At 44.5% G+C, this 20418-nt stretch overlaps 1 protein-coding gene across 1 annotated transcript in view; it reads left to right on the top strand.

Moving 5' to 3' along the window:
- Positions 1-16282: 16282 nt before the first annotated feature.
- The window catches only part of PPP1R1B (protein phosphatase 1 regulatory inhibitor subunit 1B), a 70402-nt gene continuing 66266 nt past the window's right edge, over positions 16283-20418 (top strand). Inside the window, exon 1 of the mRNA XM_054993271.1 lies at positions 16283-16311. The gene's annotated coding sequence lies outside the window, so the exon portion shown is untranslated. The remainder of the gene's footprint in view (positions 16312-20418) is intronic.

A 20418-nucleotide genomic window follows, 5' to 3' on the forward strand; every position in this document is an offset into this window, starting at 1 on the left:
TACAACATTCTCCTACCCTCCACTTCATCCTCGTAACAACCCTGTGGCTCACATAGGTTATGAGGTAGGTTAGACTGAGAGTGTGTGACCAGTCCAAGGTCACCCAGTAAGCTTCCATGGCAGAGGGGCAATTCGAACTTGGCCTCTCAGAGCCTAGTCTGACTCTAGCCATGACACTACACTGGTTGTCACTGGAAGATGTGTCCATTCCCTCCTGGGCCTGCACTGCTGCCATTCAGGTCCAAACCAAGCCACCTGATGTTGTTTCAGGGGCTTGGCCCTGGCTGGCCATGGTGTGGGCTCAGAAGGGGACATCAGTCACCTCCAGGGCAGATGACAGATGGGGGAGAGCTGAGGCCCTTACAATACATTGGCTCCGTCCACTTTGTGTAGTCCCAAGCAGTTGTTTGGGTGGCTTGGCTGGAGAACCAGCCATGTGTCCACGCCACAGTCACAGGACCACTTCAGATCCCCTGTGGCCTTTACTGACTCAGCCTCAGTCAAGAGAGAAAGTAACTGCCCAGCACTGGCTGCTCCTTGGTCCTCCGTCTGGTTGCTCCTGAGGAGAAGATAGAGGCGAACCTCCCCTGTAATTTGCAAAAGATGGACTTCTGCAGCCTGGGCCTGCCATTACTTATTTCAGCACCTATTTTATTGAAACACAGAGTCCAAATGCTTTGCTTTGAGGTAGGACTGTCCATTAAATCACACAGCTGAGAGCTCTGGATAAAGCATTGGAGCAAAAGACACATGCCCTCCAGCACTGGTTTCACACACACAAAAATGGGGGTGCTCTCATCTAGTTGTTGTAACTGTCCTACATTCATGCCAAAGATGCCTTGCCTGAGCGCCTGCCAAAAGGCTATAGAGCCCAGTTCCTCTTGGAAAAAATGTCAGCTTCAGAGAGTGGTCTGTATGGCATCATATCCCTGCTGAGCTTCACATCTCCATCCTCTTCAGGCGTCACTCCCAAATTTCCAGAAATTTCCCAAACTGGAGTTGGCAACCTTATTTCAGTAGCCACTTCTTCTATTAGTAGCTGCTCTGCAAAGCAGCTGGTTGCTCAAAACACTCCATTGTCCTCTAAGCGCTCAGAAGGAACTTTGCCAGCGGTGGAGTATCTGTGGCAAAGACGTTCGCATTGATACAGTCAGAGCAGAGATGCCACTTCTCGAGGAGGGGGGAGTTGAACCTCAAGGATTCTATGGTAGGTTTGTATGCATTCGCCACTTTTTAAAAAGGCAGCCACTCCCACCCCACCCCCACAGCATCTTCCCTTCTGGCAAAACGGGGATAGGTACCAGGAGGGACTGCCCATGCTTTGTTTTGTTTTTTTAAGAGGCCATTAGAATGAATGTGTGCAGGAAGATATTCTTAGGGCAAAGAGCAAGCAATCACTCATGGAAGTGAGCCAAGAACAGGCCAATCCCCCTCTCTTGAGCCATTGGCCAGTTTAACCTGCTCGCTCACATGCACAGGGAGGGATTCAGACTGAATTTTCCATCAGCAGAATGGAACTTTAGTGCCTTGCTCCTACACAGCATACCAGTCTCCATGAAATGCTGCTGTTGGAGGATGGGAGGCCTAAGAAATGTCATGGGGAATCATCAGCGGGTAGGGTTGCCAATCTCCAGGTGGGGCCTGGCGATCTCCTGGAATTGCAATTTCTGCCCAGACTACATACATCAGTTCCCTTGGAGAAAATGGCAGTTTGGGGGGTATACCTTACAGCATTAAACCTCGCTGAAGTCCTTCCCTTCCCTGCTAATTAATTTTGTTTGCAGGTTTTGATTTGCTGCTATTATAGTGCCATCCTACAAAGAGTTACACCCATCCAATCCTATTATCATCAATGGATTTAAAGGTGTAACTCCCCTCAGGACTGCATTGTTACATTTTCTTTTTTAAAAAATCCACTTTTTTTTGGACTTGTAGGCCAATTTCTTTTTTTAGCTGCCTCCAGGAACCAGCTTTTTTGTTCTATGGAAATATCTAAAAATTAAAAATACACTATATACATATTTTAAAATGCATAAATAACCATTCAGGGGAGCTAATGTCTTGCATTGTGCTCTTGAACTGAACAGCTCAGCTCTTGCAAAGTTTACCTTTCTTTTCATTAAGAGTCAATAACACTGTATCAGAAATGGAAATGGAAAATGCAAAATTTAGAAGGATTGGGAAGGCCCAGAACCAGAAGGTAGGTATGAAATGAAAGTGGTAGAGGAAGTCCAATGAAACTAGGTGCCCATTGACATCAAAGCATCCAAGAGAATTCCAGACAGATGCATTTGAGAAATGGAACGCTCTGTCGTGATGTGGTGTGCTCACAGGCCCTCTTTGGGGGTGAGGGAGAAGTGGTGGGAGATCGTGCCTCATACCTGTCACGCAGAAAAGCCTGTCAAAGCAAAGGTGGGGGAGTAATCTCCACGGAGAAGGGTTTTTTTTTTGCAATTTCAAAAATCAAGGAAATATTATCTAATAGTACTTAGAGCACATACATGTGAGCACACACACCATTTGTTGCCATAACAACTGTGCAGTCCCCTTGCTCTCTACCAGGCAAGCAGCATCTTGTGGGGTAGCTTATTTCAAACTGGAAAGAAAGTTTTCTGCGCCCCCATCCCCACTTATGCACACGGACTTCCGGCAGGTAGCTCCTCCGCCTCTGCAGAGATTTCAGCCTTACTCATCCCAAATCTCCATATCTTCCTGGCCTACCAAGCCTTCTTGCTGTTCATTTCTTGATCTATTTTTTCCTTGCCCCTGACCTTTTTATCTTTTGTCTAATCCTGTATCTCTAACGGTCTCAACCCTCCCAATGACTCATGAACATCTCAAACTGAAAATGGCAGGAAGTCGGGGTCTGGGTCTGGCCTTAGTGAGCAATTGGCTAACAGGGTAATGGACCATTGAAGACTTTCTTCAGTCATCAAACTCATCACCAAAATAAAGCACGTAATTGGGGACCAATGACTGGATTCCCTGACATGTCATTGATCCATGCAAGGCAGATATGGGGGGATCCTACAGAAACAGCAGCTGGGGCAGGGCAGAAATCACATGGGAAATGATTTCCCTGCATAATTTTCTTGATTTTTAAAGATCCTGTAAGGAAAAACATGGCAGGCCATGATATTGTCAGTTTTTTCCTTGATGGAGACATATTCAATCAGGGAAGAGAATCTCCACCTCCCACCACCAAGACAGCAGGGCCAAATCAATATTGGGGATGTTTTTTATTGGGCTGCTTCTTCGCCCCATTCACATGACTTCTATTTAGCATAATTTTCCTGCCCAAGGAGTTCAGAGCTGCAGATACAATTTTCCTTTCCCAGTTTTATCCTCATATCAACCCCATATAGGTTTAGTGAGAATGACTAGTCCAACGTCACACAGAGATTTTTCACAGGAGAGTGAGGATTCGAACCCGGGCCTCCCAGATCCTAGTCTGACATGCCAATCCGGTGATTCTTGACAGAGGCTGGTCTGCAAATCTTGGGGGCATTCAGAGCTTTGGGAACAAATTGAAGGCATTCAGGATTTTCAGCCCCCTTTCCCCTCCTGTAATGATTTTATACAGTAAGCTAAGGAGTTTTGTTCTGCACAGTCTTCTCTGAAGATAATATCCAGATCGTAGGTTTCTCCCCCAGACCCTTAAAAAGCGACCCTTAAAAAGGGTTTCAGAGTTGTCAGCCTCAAGGTGGCTGACAGCTGATCTCCAACTGATCTCCAGACTGCAGAGATCTGTTCCCATGAGAAAAACGGCTGCTTTGGGGAGTGGACTTTGGCATTGTACCCTGCTGTGGTCCCTCCCCTTTCCAAACCTCACCCATCTCAGGCTCCAACTCTAAAATCTCTAGGCTTTCCCCAACCTGGAGTTGGCAAGCCTGGTTTTGTTGATCGCATGCCTCAGATCTGTGTATCGTGGTGGTGGTGGTGGAGGAGAGTGCCATCAAGTCATAGCTGATTTCTGGCGACCTCTGCAGGGGTTTTCAAGGCAGGAGACTAACAGAGGTGGTTTGCCATTGCCTGCCTCTGCAACCCTGGTCTTCATTGGAGGTCTCCTATCCAATTACTAACCAAAGGCCAACCCTGCTTAGCTTCTGAGATCTGACAAGGGCTGATTCCAGACGGCCCACCGCATCCCGAAACGTCGCGCGTCATCGCGCGTCGTCGCGCGGAAAAAGCAAAATATCACATTTTCTCGCGCGAGTTTTGCGTGAGGTCGCGCAAAACTCGCGCGAGAAAACGCGATATTTCGCGTTTTCTGCGCGACGACGCGCAACGTTTCGGGATGCGGAGGGCCGTCTGGAATCGGCCAAGATCTGGCTTGCCTGGACTGTCAAGCTTAGGGCTCCCATCATCAATATACCAATATAAATAAGACTGTACATTTTAGGTGAGAGTTTTATAGTTAATTTTGCAAGGAGGGTATTATTTTTAAAGGAAAGCTGTAAAGCTGGGTTTTTTTTCATTTTTAAAAAACTATCTGTTACCTGTAGGTCAGGGTTCTTTGGCGACTGCTCAGGAAAAAAAGTTCCATCCCTTATTTATTTGTTTAGAACATTTGTATGCCACCTTTCTACCCAAATAGGGTCCCCAAGGTGGCAAACTTCAAAACTCTAAAGAACAATTTAAAACATTTTAAAAACAATTTAAATTTAAAGCATGTAAAATAAAATAAAAACAGTTCAACAAACAGATGTGCACAAAGAAACAACACAAAGAACAGGGAGGAGGGCCAATACCAGTTATTGGGGGTTTGCCAGACAAAACAAAACAGCCTTCACCCACTTGCAGAAGACAGATGTAGAGAGGAACGTACAAATCTCCCTTGGGAGGGAGTTCCAAGGTTTTGGTGCCACACCGCAGAAGGCCCCTAAGTTGAATGCACAGAAAAGGGCAGCTGATGCTTCTCATAGCAGGTACGGGACATTACCTGATAAAAGCTGCAAATCAAAACAATATTAAAGAGATGGGTAGAGGGAGCAGTCGGGTTGCCATGTCCTCTTACCCTCCTGGCGGGAGAGGGAGGGGACACAGCACTCACCTTTCGAGGTTCCTCACATGCACGCGCTCCAGGTGTGACACGATGATGTCACTTCCAGGAGTGATGTCATCGTGTCCAGCGGCAAATTCTCCTGCCCTTCACAGGGGCCATTACTCTTCCCCCCCCCCTCTGGCCAGGTGAGTGGCAGCAGGTGGCAGAGGCTGGGAGCAGGGCATCCTCCACCCCAACCAGGAGACTGGTAGCCCTAGGAACTAGTTTAAAAGCTGGCAGCTCTCAATCTTTTGGAAGCTGCTTTGATGTGGTCAGCAGGAAAGGTGGCATAGAAATATTAGAAATGAATGGGAGCCATTGGATGATAATGTTGTATACTTGGCAGAGCAGGAGTGAATTACAGGTTTGCTGCTTTCTCCACTACCCCACACTGGCACATGCAGTGTGGCCCTGCATACTACCGAAGAGGCACATTTGTCTTCCGATCACTATCCACATAGACCTGTCCCAGAGAGTGACGCCTTGGCCACTGATGGTGGCACAGCACATTCAAGGTCCCACTAAACAGGGTTAGCGTCAGCACATGGCACGGTGGGGCCGCTTTCACTCTCATGGCTTCTGGTGGGGCCCATTGCTGCTGACCCTGTACTTACACATCTCCTCTGATGCTTGCACTCACACCCTTTCACTGCCTGCTTATGAGTGCTTGGTCATGTCTGCTCTCAGCTGCATATGCTGCCTACTAGAGTTACTGAACATGTGAGGGTGGGTGGTGCATCAGCATTCCTGGTGGCCATGGCATTGGCATTCCTAGCTGCACCCACCACCCAGCACCATCAGGGAAAGGGCATGCAGGCAGAGTGAGCAGCTGTGACTGCAGGTGGTGAGAGAGCTTGCAAGTGGACAAAGGAAGGACACACAGGCAGGTGGGTGGGAGGGCAAGAAGGGGAGCTTAGTAGTAGCCATAAGAGGGCCTCTGAGCACTCTCTGTCCTGGACTCTGCCCCCCCCCCCCCAAATCCTGGAACCAGCCCTGCCACTAGATATGATGAAGCCGCGCTCATTCCATTCATGTGTTAAACAGAAGCTGAGGGGATACTCTTTGCTGTAAAAAGGGTGCATGGATGTGGGCAGACAGTGCTTCCCATGGATAAGACCAGGGCTTTTTTTCGGCAGGAACGCGGTGGAACGGAGTTCCGGAACCTCTTGAAAATGGTCACATGCCTGGTGGCCGCGCCCCCTGATCTCCAGACAGAGGGGAGTTTAGATTGCCCTCCGTGCCGCAATCTAAACTCCCCTCTGTCCGGAGATCAGGGGCAGGGCCACCAGCCATGTGACCATTTTCTCCGAGGGCAACCCACTGAGTTCCACCACCTCTGGATACGACAGTGGTGGTAGGGGGTCCTGATGCCCTGCCTTAGGGTTGCCAACTCCAATTTGGGGCTGGAGCACGGAGTAGGTGGATTTGGGGAGGGCAAGGGACCTTAGCAGAGCCAAAGTATAATGCTATAAACTCCACTCTCCAAAGCATCCATGTTTTCCAGAGGACTTGATTTCTGTCGTCTGGAGATCTCAGAAGGTTCAGCCTTCTGCCCCTTGTGAGGTCTATCTGAAATGAAACCAGGGAGGCAAAACAGTGTTCCCCAAGGGCCATTTTTGGGAAACTGCATAAGGTGGGTCACAACATTCTTGAAAAGTCCTCCATAAATAAAAAATATTTCTTCCTTAAAGTAATCAGAGCAGAGGCTAGTCTGGAATCTTTCTCCCACATATCTAACTTGTGTCTGGAGATAATTTTTTGTTTGGAGGAGGATTTGGCTACGCAAACCCCAGAGCCCCAGCTAGAGCACAGCCCCATCCAAGATTTGTTTTATTTTTTGTAAAATGGGGTTTTAAATAGGACAGCTTCCATTTAAAGAAGGCAAGCCTGGTTTCAAAATAGGAGCATTTTGAAACACCTGCCCCTTTCCCCAAAGAAGTCTTGCATCTGACATACTTTACCAACCTCCAAGTGGGGCCTGGAGTTCTCCTGCAATTACCAAGCTACGGAGATCAGTTTCCCTGGAGAAAATGGTTGTTTCAGAGTGCGTTGTGTGGCATTATACCTGGCTGAGGACCCACCTCCAAATCTCCAGGAATTTCCCAACCTGGAGTCAGCAACCCCAAATGAAGGCTCTATTGTACAAATGTGCTGGAATAAAATGTTTCAGTTACTGGAAGATGCCTAGTTTATTTCTGCTACAACCGAATAATACAACTATCCCACTGAAATTTCCAAAAAAGAGATATTCCATCAACCTGACCTACCCAGCTCGGCCCATTGAAGATTCCTCCTACTTATTTCCAGAATCATAGCTACCCTTATCAATGATAAGTTGTTGTATTTAAGTGTTCCTGTCAGTCCCTGGCAGTTAGGTCCCTCAATTTCTCCACAGTTAACACATAGGTGTTCCAGTTGAAGCAACTTTATTAGCGATCCCTACAGTTTGAGGTGTTCACACAAAGGTAGCAATTGGTAGAAGTGACTGTTCAAAAAAAGGCACTACTAATTATAGGGAAACTTCCCATCCTTTGGGTCCATTAACATTCTGGCGTGAAAACCCCAAAGGGTTACATGGGAACTGATTAGTTTAGGCTAGACAGAGTACAGAATGAAATCAGTCTCTGAGAAAAGATACATTGCTCGCTGCCCGCAGCTTGCATCCAAGGACACTTGCTACAGAAATGAAAGTAAATACTTTCAACAGATAACAGTCAGCCCCCACTGGCCCAGTACATTACATGTTAGCAGTTAACACACTCTGAGATTATTTATACAGAATACAAACTTAGCAAACAGTTATGAGCAGCACAAAATGCAAAACTCATTAATGGCAGGTATGCAGGCATACAAGACAGTTCCTGAAACAAATCCCTCTTTAGTGTGACTGTGTGATCAAAAGGATAAGGGGCAACTTACCCCAGAAATTCCTAGTTGTAAAAGGAAGACATTCAGAAAAAGCTAAAAATTGTTTTGATGTAAGTTGTGGGGGGGGGCTGCTCCTTCAGTGGGGGCTTGCCAGGGCCACAGCCAGCCCCACCTCACTCAACGGTAGGGTTGGCAACCTCCAGGTAGAGCCTGTACTTCTGAAATTACAACTGATCTCCAGACTGCAGAGATCAATTCCCGAGGAAATTGCAGCTTCAGTTTCAGGCGTCTTCAGCGGGAAACAGACTGCTGGACTCGATGCACCATTGTTCTTAAATTCTGACTTTTACATAAATAAAAAGTCCTACAACTGGTCCAAAAGTTAAAAAACTGGCTCTCTTGGCAACCCTAACTCCCTGTCCTGTTCAGTCCCCCAGTGTAAATGTGGACCTGCATGCTATTAACGGGACCTCAGCACTACTGTTATGTAAAGAAAATTCACTGGACCGAAACCCCTCCCCCCGCCCCAAACCCAGTCCTGTGACAGACAGGATCCTAGCATAGCCTCTGGACGCCATTCCTTGCCCTAAGATCACCTGTACATTTCTGAAGGCACCTTTGTGCCTTCTCAAGTGACTCCAAAGCCACGTGGATTGTGTAACTGAGCAGGTTTAATCGGCAGGCACTCTGTTCCACCCCCACTTTCTGCACAACAACAGGCAGGCAAAGTCTGCCTCTCCAGAGGACTCCAGGTGACTCACAGCTCACCGTGGCAGCTGGATCTGCGGTGCCCACCTGCGCCAAACTCTCTGGGCCCAGCTGATGGGAAAGGTCTTTTGGAAAAAGCGTTTGCCTTTCATTCCATGTCCTTCTCACTAATCCGTGGAAATCCAAAGTCTTCCATCAAAGCATGGGAAAACCAGCCAAAGCCAAGCAGAGTTCAGATAGGTTTTTACTACAGTCAGTGTCAGACAATCTTTATTATGATCTATCCAGTGCTTTTTAGGGGCTCTGTGCATTTGAACAGCTACAAGATGGGAGACATTCAATAGATACTGATTCCCAACATTTCCCCACATCCATACTGACAGAAAGCAGCACCTGTTGGATTTCTGCCTTTTATTCAACTGTTAAAAGCACAGGAGTCCTACTGGTGAGAGAAGAGCAGCCCTGGAGAAAGAAGGAGAAGGTTAGATATGCAAGTCTTGACAGAATTAAGTCTGAATGGGGGATTTTTTTTTATTTTATATTTTTATATTTCAATTTATATACCGCTCATCCCCAGGGGCTCTGGGCGGTGAACAGTTTAAAATCGATAAAAACAAGAAAACAACAAAACTAAAATCAATATACAAACAATGAAACAAATTAACGAAGTGCAGTGGTGGGGAGAACCCTCCCCCACCCCAAAGGTGGGAGGCCGACATGGCACCGCCCCCTTCAACCACCGAACGCCTGGCAGAACAGCTCTGTCTTACAGGCCCGGCGGAACGATAATATGTCCTGCTGGGCCCGGGTCTCCATTGACAGAGTGTTCCACCAGGCTGGGGCCAGGACTGCAAAGGCCCTGGCCGTGGTTGAAGCGAGGTGGGCTTCCTTAGGGCCGGGGACCACAAGTAAACATTTATTCGCTGATCAAAGCGATCTCCGGGGAACGTACAGGGAGAGGCGGTCCCGAAGATATCTCCATGCATGGGGGTATACCTGAGAGTTACCCCATTTGACCCAGCTGTTTAGGAACTTTTAAAAGTGGAAGTCTTTGTTAAATAAAGAGAACAAGAAGAATCACAGGCTTGGCCAAAAGAAATATAAGCTAATAATGAAGTGATCAAAATGACAATTTTATTTTTTAAATGTCAGAACATTTAATCCAGTCCTCCCTCCAGAGAGCTTGGAGTGGTGTTTATCATTCTCCACTCACCCACTTTATCCCATCCTAGTCTGATACTGAAAACCACTATACTACACAGAGAAGGTTATTGCTAAAATAACTGAGACAAGGAAGAAGACTTCATTTAAAGACATCAGAAGCAAGAAACTGACCAGGGATGGCACAATGGTGAGAAGATTAAGAAGGGAAGATGGGGAGATTGTAGAGATATTGAATGAATTCTTTGTATCTGCTTTCTATTGTGGAAAATGTGGAGCGGTGTAGTAACCATTACAGCTAATCACACCTCCAGTGGCCAATCACAAGCCCCGCTGGGCAAAAGTTCTACCCAGTGTTGCCCACATTCAATTGGTGAATGTCACTTGGAGAGCACCAGGAAAGGTGTCATCAGGCGCCATAGACCCTGTGGGCACCATGTCAGCAATCCCTTGACTAGACAGTCCCTCGCCAGAGGCTTTTGCATAAGCTTAGCATCATGGGATAAGGAGATGATGTCATCTCATGGAGCAGGAACTGGTTATATTAACTGGAAACAGAGAATAGACATAAATGAACAGTAAAGCAGGTGGTCCCACAGAGATCTGGATTTGGGCCAGTATAGTTTAATTTGTTCATAAATGATCTGGAATTTGGGTGAGCAGAAAAATGGTCAAGTCTGTAGAGGACACCAAATTATTTAGGAAAATGAGAACTGAAGAGCTCCCAAAAGATTTTTTTGAACCAGTTAAGTGGCTGGCAACTGGCAAAGGAGGTTCAATGTAAGCATGGAGTGAAAAATCCTGTCCGCTGTTGGGGAGAACTGGCAGTGACCAGACAGGAAAAAAATCTTGGGTCCCAAAAGTAACAACCAAATCATTAAGATGCTGGAGCAACTTTCCCTATGAGAAAAAGCTAAGGAGGATGAGGCGTTCAACGTAGAACTTTTCTCTAAAGACAGCTTAGTGGAGGACGTATTAGGGGTTTATAAAAATATGCATGGGGTGGAGGGAGTAGATAGAACTTTCTCTCTCTCTTCCATAACACTCAAGTCAGGAGCGCTGAATGAAATTGACTGGAAATAGATTCAGGTCTGATCAAACACAAAGACTTCTTGACATAAGGAATGATGTGTGTGTGTGTGTGTGTGTGTGTGTGTGTGTGTGTGTGTTATGTACCCTCAAGTCGCCTCCAATCTATGGCAACCCTATGAATGAAAGACCTCCAAAATGTCCTTTCATTAATAGACTTGCTTAGATCTTGCAAACTGGAGGATGTTGCTTCTTTTATTGAGTCAAGCCATTTCATTTAGGTCTTCCTCCACCACACATAAGAAAAGAGACTAGCCACTGTAGTGCTCTCCCTTGAATCCCCACATCGGCGAGGCGGTGGGTCAAAAGATCATAATCAACCATATCAAACACTGCTGAAAGATCTAAGAAAATTAGCAGTGCTGATCCACCTCAGTCCAGATGTCTACGAAAATCGTTCATGAGGACGTCCAGCAGTTTCTCCACCCCATGTCCCAGGCGAAAACCAGACTGGAAGGGATCTAGGACTGAGGTCTCCTTCAGGAAATTGTGCAGTTGTTTTTCCGCTGCCCCCACAATCACCTCATAGGATTTCATAAGCAGCCTATGAGATGTTCTTGGCCACTGTGTGAAAAAAGATGCTAGGCCATTGGTCTGAGCCAGTTTTTATGTTCTTAAAAGTGGGATTAAAAATCCTTATCATTGTTATCAGGATGGTGTCAGTTCTGATACTGACACCATCAGAGAAGCGCACAAGTCAGCTGCACACTTCAGCATCTGAAAAAACTCATCTTTTATTTCTGAAAAAAAAATGACCCTAAAGCTATGAAATCATATGGGTAATGCCTGAGGAAATTGCCCGGATCAAAGTAGCAGGATTTCAGATAATCAGGATGTGAGACTCAGCCAAGACTGGTCCAAGTGACTAACAGACTTGGGCACTCGGTGTACAGGCGTATTTAGATGCACGTGCACGCCTGCCATGTGCAGTGCCATCGTTAATTCAAAGCTCTGTGAACTCAGTAACATACTTTGTACGGTCACAGCCAGTATGCACATGGCCTGTTGTGTATGTCTTCCTCTTGCCTAGTAGAAACTGACAGCCCTAATACTACACCCACTCTGACCTTCACTGTCCGTGATTCTCCTAGGCTTGCAAACTTCCAGGTGAGGCCTGGAGATCTCCAGGAATTACAACTGATCTCCAGACCACAGAGATCATTTCCCCTGAAGGAAATGACTGTGTGTGGAGGGTGGAATCAATGGCATTAAACCCTGTTGAACTTCTCTTCCCTAAACCCATCCCTCCCCAGGCTTCAACCCCAGATCCCCAGGGATCTCCCAACCTGGAGATGGCAACCATAGCATCTGCCTCCCCTTTTCTAGGGTCTCCCCTTACTGGGGAGTTTGGGTGTGCCTGCCTGGCTCTGTGCCCATATGCCATGATTAACAGAATATATTAAACGCAGCAGCAGATGTGCTGGATTAAGGTCACAGAACTCCTCTTTTCTTGGGAGAGAATCCTGTCATTTTTAGCACAGCCCAAAGGATAATAAATGCACAAATGGCACAGTGTCCAACAAATTAGCAGGAACAGTTCTTATCCTCTAGTACTTGTACCTCATAAATCATCTTTCTTCTTTTTGCATTTTGGGGAAGCCTTGTAGAAAGGTGGCAAGTGTGGGCACACACAGCTAAGTTCTTCCATTTTCAGCCTGGCCCCCTGGAGCTCTAGAATGCGGGCATCCAATTTTTTCCCCTAGTAGGACACAGGCTCAGAAATCCATGTGTGCTGGCTGCATGATTTTAAAAAAATGATAACAATGGTGAAGTACAGCTTGCTAGCTATTCACAAATATGCATTTGTTAATTGTAATACAAAAGCAGTACAAGAAACCCCGTTTAATCAGCTTCATTTGTTCTAAAGAGCACAGTTGCAGGCATAGTGCTAGTCACTGATCAGTTCCGATCAATGATTATTTAACCGACTGAATGATTCTCAAGAATGGTGAGGTTTATTCAGTCAGGACACATCTCAGTTCTGACTCCAGGTTTACATCACTGATGGTGGCTCCCGGCTTCATTTTCAGCAGTTTCACAAAAGAGAATATACTTCCCCAGAGCCAGGTGGACCCAAACATTGCCCAGAGATGCCACATGGCCAGAACTTTCAATAGAGTGGTGGGGTTCATATATCTCCAAAATTCCAGGGATATTGTGTCTGCCAGATAGGGAGACCTCCCACCCTCCAGTCTATCTGCTCATTGCCACTCAGTAAGGCGATGGGGAAAGGGATACTGAGGAAATGAAGGGGGCAATTGGTGTTGCACTGACACCGAGCTGTCACTTCTGGCACCATCCAGAAGTGATGTTAGCACGTCAGGTGATGCTCTAGCATTCCCCCCCCAAATCTCTATGGTTAAACCATAAAGTTTGGGGTGAATGCTAGATAGTGACTAGGGTTGCAAACCTCCTGGTGGGACTTGGAGTTTTCATAGAATTGCAACTGATCTCCATACTGGAAAGATCAGTTCCCTAGGAGGAAATCCCATTTTCAGAGGGCAGACTCTCTGGCATCACATCCCTGCTGAGCCCTCTTTCCCTTCTTCAAACTCTGCCCTCCCTAGGCTCCACACCCAAATATCCCACAATTTTCCAACCCTAAGCATTGCTCCAGAGTGATGAAGTCACTTCTGGCTCATGATGGAAGTAAATTCATTGTGTTGGTGCAATGCCCAAAAGATACCTCCCCCCAACATATCCCTGTGGCTGGCAACCCTACTTCCAGGTGTGCATAGTTTGCTTTCAGTTCCTTTTGAAACTGAGCTACAGGGATGGGGCAAATGCTTGTGAGTAAATCTCAATAATGCCTCACTTTTGTGATGCAATTGTCAAGGAATTCGACTTGAACAGCTCCAAATTTTTTTGCAAAATAACTCAGTTGGGCCGTGGGCATCACCCTGGGGCCAGATGGGCTGCATTTGTCCCGTGGGCTGCACGTTAGATGCCTGTGTTAAAACTTTAGTCTCTGAGTGGTGCATTTATGCTTGAGTCCAGAGTGCATGCATGTCAGCGCAGGAGCATGAACTCCCAGAACCACCTGTCCAGATAGTAAATGTTTGCTAAATGTGTTCGAGTTCCAGCTATTCTTATAGTAAAGTACAATCAGATCTATTTCAAGATTAAACAACCTTAAAGAGTTTTTTTCCCCTCAAGGAGTGTACTACTACACCCTGCTTCAGAAGCCAGGCTAGGACAGAGCTTGGTGAATTTCCAGTCCCTGTAAGATTGTCTTTATATTTGTGCAAAGTCTTTTGGTATGGTTTCTGCACTGCAGTATGGGGCAATCTAGAATTGCCACTGTTTCAACTGGTCCCTACAAGCTCTGCATTCAGTCTTTAGAAGCAGCTTATAGTCCCACTAGGGTTGCCACCTTCTAGGTGGGACCTGGAGTTGTCTTGGAAATTGATTTCCAGGCTGCAGAGATCAATTCACTGGGAAAACAGCATCTTTGGAGGCTAGACTGTATGGAATCCTATCACCCTCCCCAAACTCTGCCTTCCCCAAATTCTATCTCCAATTCACCACCAGGAATTTCCCAAGGCATAGCTGGCAATCTAAAGTCTCACCCTAAGCAGAGTTACACCCTTCTAAGCTCGTTGACTTCCATAGCCTTAGAAGGGGGTAACTCTGTTTAGGATGCCATTAGTAAAGTCTAGCTAGTGGCGTTTACCTTCCTGCTCGTGAAAAGGCAATTTCTGCTCATCAACCTGCTGCTAAAGACAAAAGAGCAGGCTAACTCTTTTCTGGTTAGTTGGCAATCCTAGGTCAAGCGCAGCTCTAGCAGCTAGTATAGTCTTCATTGAATTTTATCCCCTCATCCTGCTTTCTCCCTGCTTCTATGCTGCTCCCTTTTGGCTCTGCTTTTATGCTGAGTTTATAGTACTGGTTTACGGGCTGTTATTTCAAATCACAGGAGGTTGGTTGGTTTGGTTGCTGCGGTTTTTCTTTATTTAATGTATCGGGGTATTTTTATTTGCTTTTTTAATTGTATTTTTATTGTTCTGGGGAGGACAGCTTATATAAATGTATATATAACCATGCAATCCTAAGAAGAGTTACTCCACTCTAAACCCATTGAAGTCAATGTGCTTAGACTGGAGTAACTTCTGTTTAGGATTGCTCTGTAAGTGTGGTATAGTGGCTAGAGTGCCAGACTAGGATCTGGGAGACTCTGCCATGGAAGCTTGCTGGGTGACTTTGGGCTAGTTAAATAGTAAAGAGTCCAGTAACACCTTTAAGACTAACCCACTTTACTGTAGCATAAGCTTTCAAGAACCACAGTTCTCTTCATCAGATGCATCTTAAAGGTGCTACTGGACTCTTTACTATTTTGCTACTACAGACTAACATGGCTAACTCCTCTGGATCTTTGGGCCAGTTACACACTCTCAGCCTAGCCTACCTCACAGGGTTTGCTGTGAGGAAAAAATGGAGGATAGGAGAATGATGTAAGCCACTCTGGGTAATCATTAGGGAGAAAGGAAGGGTATAAATGAAAGAAAAATAAAACAAAACATGAAACATCTTTTAACAAGTAAATAAAGTCACCGTGGCAAGGACGATTCCCACAGAGAGCTATGCAGTGTTGCATCATACCTGTTTAAGGAAGGAACGGTCTTTTGTATTTATGCAGTGCTGATTTACTGAGAAGTAAATATTGCTGAATTCACTGTGATTGACTCCCAGAAAACATACCTTAGGGTTGTAGGAGAGTCCTACAAATATTATTAGCCATGCTAATGGCTAATAATATTTGATCCTCCAGGTACAGCACATGTCTGAGGACGCGGGCGGGGGGCAACAATTGTGGAAAGAGATTGTTTTATTGGCTTTCTGGTAGCTTCCAGCAGTATCTGGAAAGCAGTTAAGAGTCCAATGGCACTTTAAAGACTTACAAAAAATATTTCAACATGAGTTTTCATGAGTCAGAGCTCACTTCATCAGATCTATGAAGTGTAATTCATAATGCTGAATGGGAAATGTGATGGAGGATGTCACAAAGAGTTTTTAAGCTGATCTCTTTGGAATATTTCCTCTCTTGGAAAGAATTTTTATTGCCTTTTGATTCCCTTTAAGGTGCTGCTGGACTCCTGTTTTATTTTGCTGCTAGACTAATACGGCTAAATCAGACCAAAGGACCATGAGCTCCATGGTCCTTTGGTCTGATTTAGCAGGACTCTTATGTTTTTATATCTGTATGGCTGCAGTTTATGTATCTTTCCTGTTTTGATCAAAGCAGGAAGCTGGCAAACTTATAGCACAGCAAAGTCCACAGCCTTGAGCCCTTTCTGGGCTGTTTTCTAAAAAATGTAGAGAAAGAGATTGGCAGATTTGCTTTCCTGACACACACATGTACTTTTTCTTTTTCTTTTTCTTTTGGTCAACAGTCCAGGTCTAAATAAGATGGTACGGAGCTGCTGGCTGGACGTTCTGTTAGGGTAAATATTTTTTCTCTTGTTGGAACTCCTGGAAGGTGGCCATGGAGGCGGCTGAGTTGCTTCAAAATTCCCTCAGTTTCAGCTGCTGAGGCCTCAGGTCCCTCCCTTCTGAGCCAGCCTAAATGTTTTGTAATGAATTGTGTCTGCCAAATTACAGGATTTTGTCGCTGGCCCAGGAAGCTCTTGGAAAGAGAGAGAGACTCAGAGATTTCCATCTAGCTTAGTGTCCTTTTGGGGGAGTCATTCCTAAAACACACACACACACACTTTCTCTTAAATATAAAATTAGGTAAGGTGGAGTGCGGTTGCCGTAGGGAACTGTTTTTAAACTCCAAATGTTCTTTGGAATTGTTTCCTTTTCCCAGGGCCTTGAACTCCCTTCCACAGCTAGAACAGTAGCCTTGATTTAAACATGACAGTGGTGAGTCAAAAGCCCTCCCCTGTGCAGCTTTACTCGCATTCCACGTCTTGTTTAAACAAAGCTGCCACATGTGCAGGGCAGCTATGCAGAACTCACACCTTCCCTGCGCAGACAGCAGCCATGCTGCATGAATGTGAAGCCCCTCAAGAGAGAATTTTCACTTTGCCGGCGTCATGTTTAAATCAAGCCCTAATTGGCCTCGGGGAAGTTTCTGTTGGGAAACCTTGGTAGTCAAGAATCAGATCAGGGGTAAGGGTCTCTTTACACATGCACTAAATGCGAGTTTGATTAGGGGAAACCTCAATTCAACTCATGTTTAATGGATGACCTGAAGCTTACCTTTAAAACAGGCTGGGGGAAGCACACATTAGCTCCTGTGCACACACAGAGGCAGAAGGAACGTCTTAATGTTATCTAGCAGAGAAGGGCCATACAGGAAGGAGTATTTGTCTTGCTGCCTGCTCCATTGTCTCCCCAGATGTGATTTGATTATACAGGCAGATGTGAGATTAGACCTTTGGAGATTTTTTTTGGAGGGGGGTTCCTGTGAAGGCTGCTCAGCAGAGATGTGATGCTATAGAGTTCACCCTGTGAAGCTATAATTTCCTCCAGGCGAAGTGATGTCTGTCATTTGGAGATCAGTTCCAGTTCCAGGAGAACTCCAGGTTCCAGCTTGAGGTTGGCTACCTTACCTCTAATGTAGTAGAAAAGAGCAAGAGTCCAGTGGCACCTATAAGACTAACAAAATTTGTGGTAGGGTAGGAGCTTTCATGAGTCACAGCTCACTTCTTCAGACAATGAACTGTGAAGAAGTGAGCTGTGACTCACGAAAGCTCATACCCTACCACAAATTTTCTTAGTCTTATCGGTACTACTGGACTCTTGCTCTTTTCTGCTACTACAGACAGACTAACACAGCTACCCATCTTGATTTACTTCTAGTGTGTGGCTCTGATTTGGGCTGGGGGGTTGCCTCAAGGGACCCTAATGGTTCAAGGGACCCTAATGCCTCAAGGGACCCTAATGGTTCAGTTAGGCTTCTTCAATGGCCATTGATGGCTAGTGGTTTCTGGCTGGCTAGGGCACATCCCAGCTGCTTGGCATGAGGTTGGAGAGAAATAGTTGGGGGTTGATGTATATGGGGCTGAGGGGCCCCATCAGGCAGGAGAATCTTTCTTTCTTTTTTTTTTTTTTAAATTTTTTTATTGGGTTAGAACATTAATATTTTTACATTACATTACATTCAATTTTCCCCTAATTTTTCGTTTCTAACCCCCTCCCTTTCCCCCCCTTTTGTTGACTTCCAACAGCTTTCCCACCCTCTGTCCCTTTTCCCTTACTTCTATTAACTTCCTCTGTCTAAAACAAATATATATTCTCCATTATATTAAGCAGTATATCTTTAACTCTTTTGCTTATTATACATCCAAACTATACTTCTTTAGATAAACAATTTATCCCATTTTCCAGTTTTGAATATTTCTATATATCATAAACCATAAAAATTTCCCACATTTAAATCAAACAATTTGATTTGTTCTCTATATATTAATCATTTCTTCTTTTTATAGTATTTCTATATAACTCATCACATAGTCAGTCGTTTTAACTCTTCTATACATTCAGTTTGGTGCATATAAGTCTTCTCAAGTAAAAAAAAAAATTATTGTTAATTACTCAATCCTCATGTTTAAACCGTTAATTATTCTCTATCAATATTCTATCAATTAACCTTTACATATCTATATATATCTCAATCAATTAATTAATCTAACTGCTTATAATTTCACATTTCTCTTCCTCCCCCGGTAAAGTCACCCCTCTCTTTTATGCTTTTATTGTACTTCAGTAGTTCTCAAACTGCCACAGTTTTCCTCCCACCTCCCACTTCTTCTCCAGATATTGTTTCAGCTTCTCCCAGTCTGTGTTAAACTGCCCTGAGTCCAGATCTCTCAGTTTTCTTGTCATCTTATCCATTTCAGCCATATACAGCAATTTGTAGATCCAATCTTCAATAGTTGGCACTTCTTGTACTTTCCATTTCTGCGCATACAAAAGTCTAGCTGCTGCAGTCATATAAAATATCAACGTCCTATGATGGGCTGGAATTCCCTCCATTCCCAAGTTTAGCAGCAGGAGTTCTGGGTTCTTATTTATTTGAAACTGTAAAATTTCACTCATTTCTCTTATTATTTCCCCCCAGAACTGCCTAGCTACCTCACACGACCACCACATATGATAGAGGGAGCCCTCATGCTTCCTACATTTCCAGCATTTATTAGAAGTGTTCAAGTTCCCTAGCGCAATCTTCTTTGGTGTCATGTACCAACGATAAATCATTTTGAAAATGTTCTCTTTAATATTAATACATGTCGTTATCTTCATTGTAGTTTTCCACAAGTATTCCCATGCCTCCATTGTTATTTCTTTGTTGAAATTTATAGCCCATTTCACCATCTGTGTTTTAACTATCTCATCCTCAGTGTACCATTTCAACAGTACTTGGTATACCTTGGATATTCTTTTCTTGTCTTCTTTAAGAAGGGTCTGCTCTAGTTCCGAGTTCTCTGTTCGTATGCCCCCTTTTGCAGAGTCCGAATTGTATAAGTCTCTAATCTGTCTGTACTGGAACCAATCATAGTTAGGTGATAGTTCCTCCTGCGTCTTTATTCTAAGTTTAGATACTTCAGTTTTAGTTATTTCTTTGTACGTTAAACATTGTTGTTCATTATCAACAGCTCTCGGATCTATCACCTCATATGGAACCACCCACAAGGGGGTTCCTTCTTGTAGGTAAATTCTGTACTTCTTCCAGATTGTATATAAACTTCTCCTTACAAAATGATGCAGGAACATCGAGTTGACCTTTACTTTGTCATGCCATAGGTATGCGTGCCATCCAAAAAATTTTTTATATCCCTCTAGGGCTAATAGTTTCTTATTCTTTAATGTCATCCACTCTTTTAACCAAACTAGGCAGATTGCATCATGATAAAGTCTCAGGTTGGGCAGTTGCATTCTGCCTCTTTCCTTTGCATCTTGTAGAACTTTTACTTTCACTCGAGGCTTCTTGCCTGCCCAAACAAAATCTGATATTTTCCTCTGCCATTTTTCAAATTGTTTAGAGTCTCTGATGATTGGTATTGTCTGTAGCAAAAACATTACTCTTGGTAACACATTCATCTTAACTGCTGCAATCCTGCCCAACCATGACAAATTCAGTCTATTCCATTTGATCAAGTCTCTCTCTATCTGAGTCCATAATTTTCCATAATTATTCTTGAACAAATCTATATTTTTTGCAGTCAGCTCAACTCCCAAATATTTCACCTTACTAGTTACTTCACAGTCCGTTGTTTCCATTAACAATTGTTGTTTCTGCTTAGTCATGTTTTTGCATAATATCTTTGACTTCTTTTTGTTAATGAAGAAACCTGCCAAGTCACCAAACTCCTTGATCTTATCTATCACTTTTGGCATGTTCTCCAATGGATCTTCTACAATTAACATTATGTCATCTGCAAATGCTCTAACCTTGTATGAATAATCCTTTATTTTTATTCCTCGTATTTCCTCATCTTGTCGTATTTGTATCATCAGAATCTCCAATACTAAAATGAACAACAATGGAGATAACGGGCAACCTTGTCTTGTTCCTTTACTAATCGTCAATTTCTTGGTCAGTT

Source organism: Eublepharis macularius, chromosome 12, assembly GCF_028583425.1.
Source record: "Eublepharis macularius isolate TG4126 chromosome 12, MPM_Emac_v1.0, whole genome shotgun sequence".
Taxonomy (NCBI): Eukaryota; Metazoa; Chordata; class Lepidosauria; order Squamata; family Eublepharidae; genus Eublepharis; species Eublepharis macularius.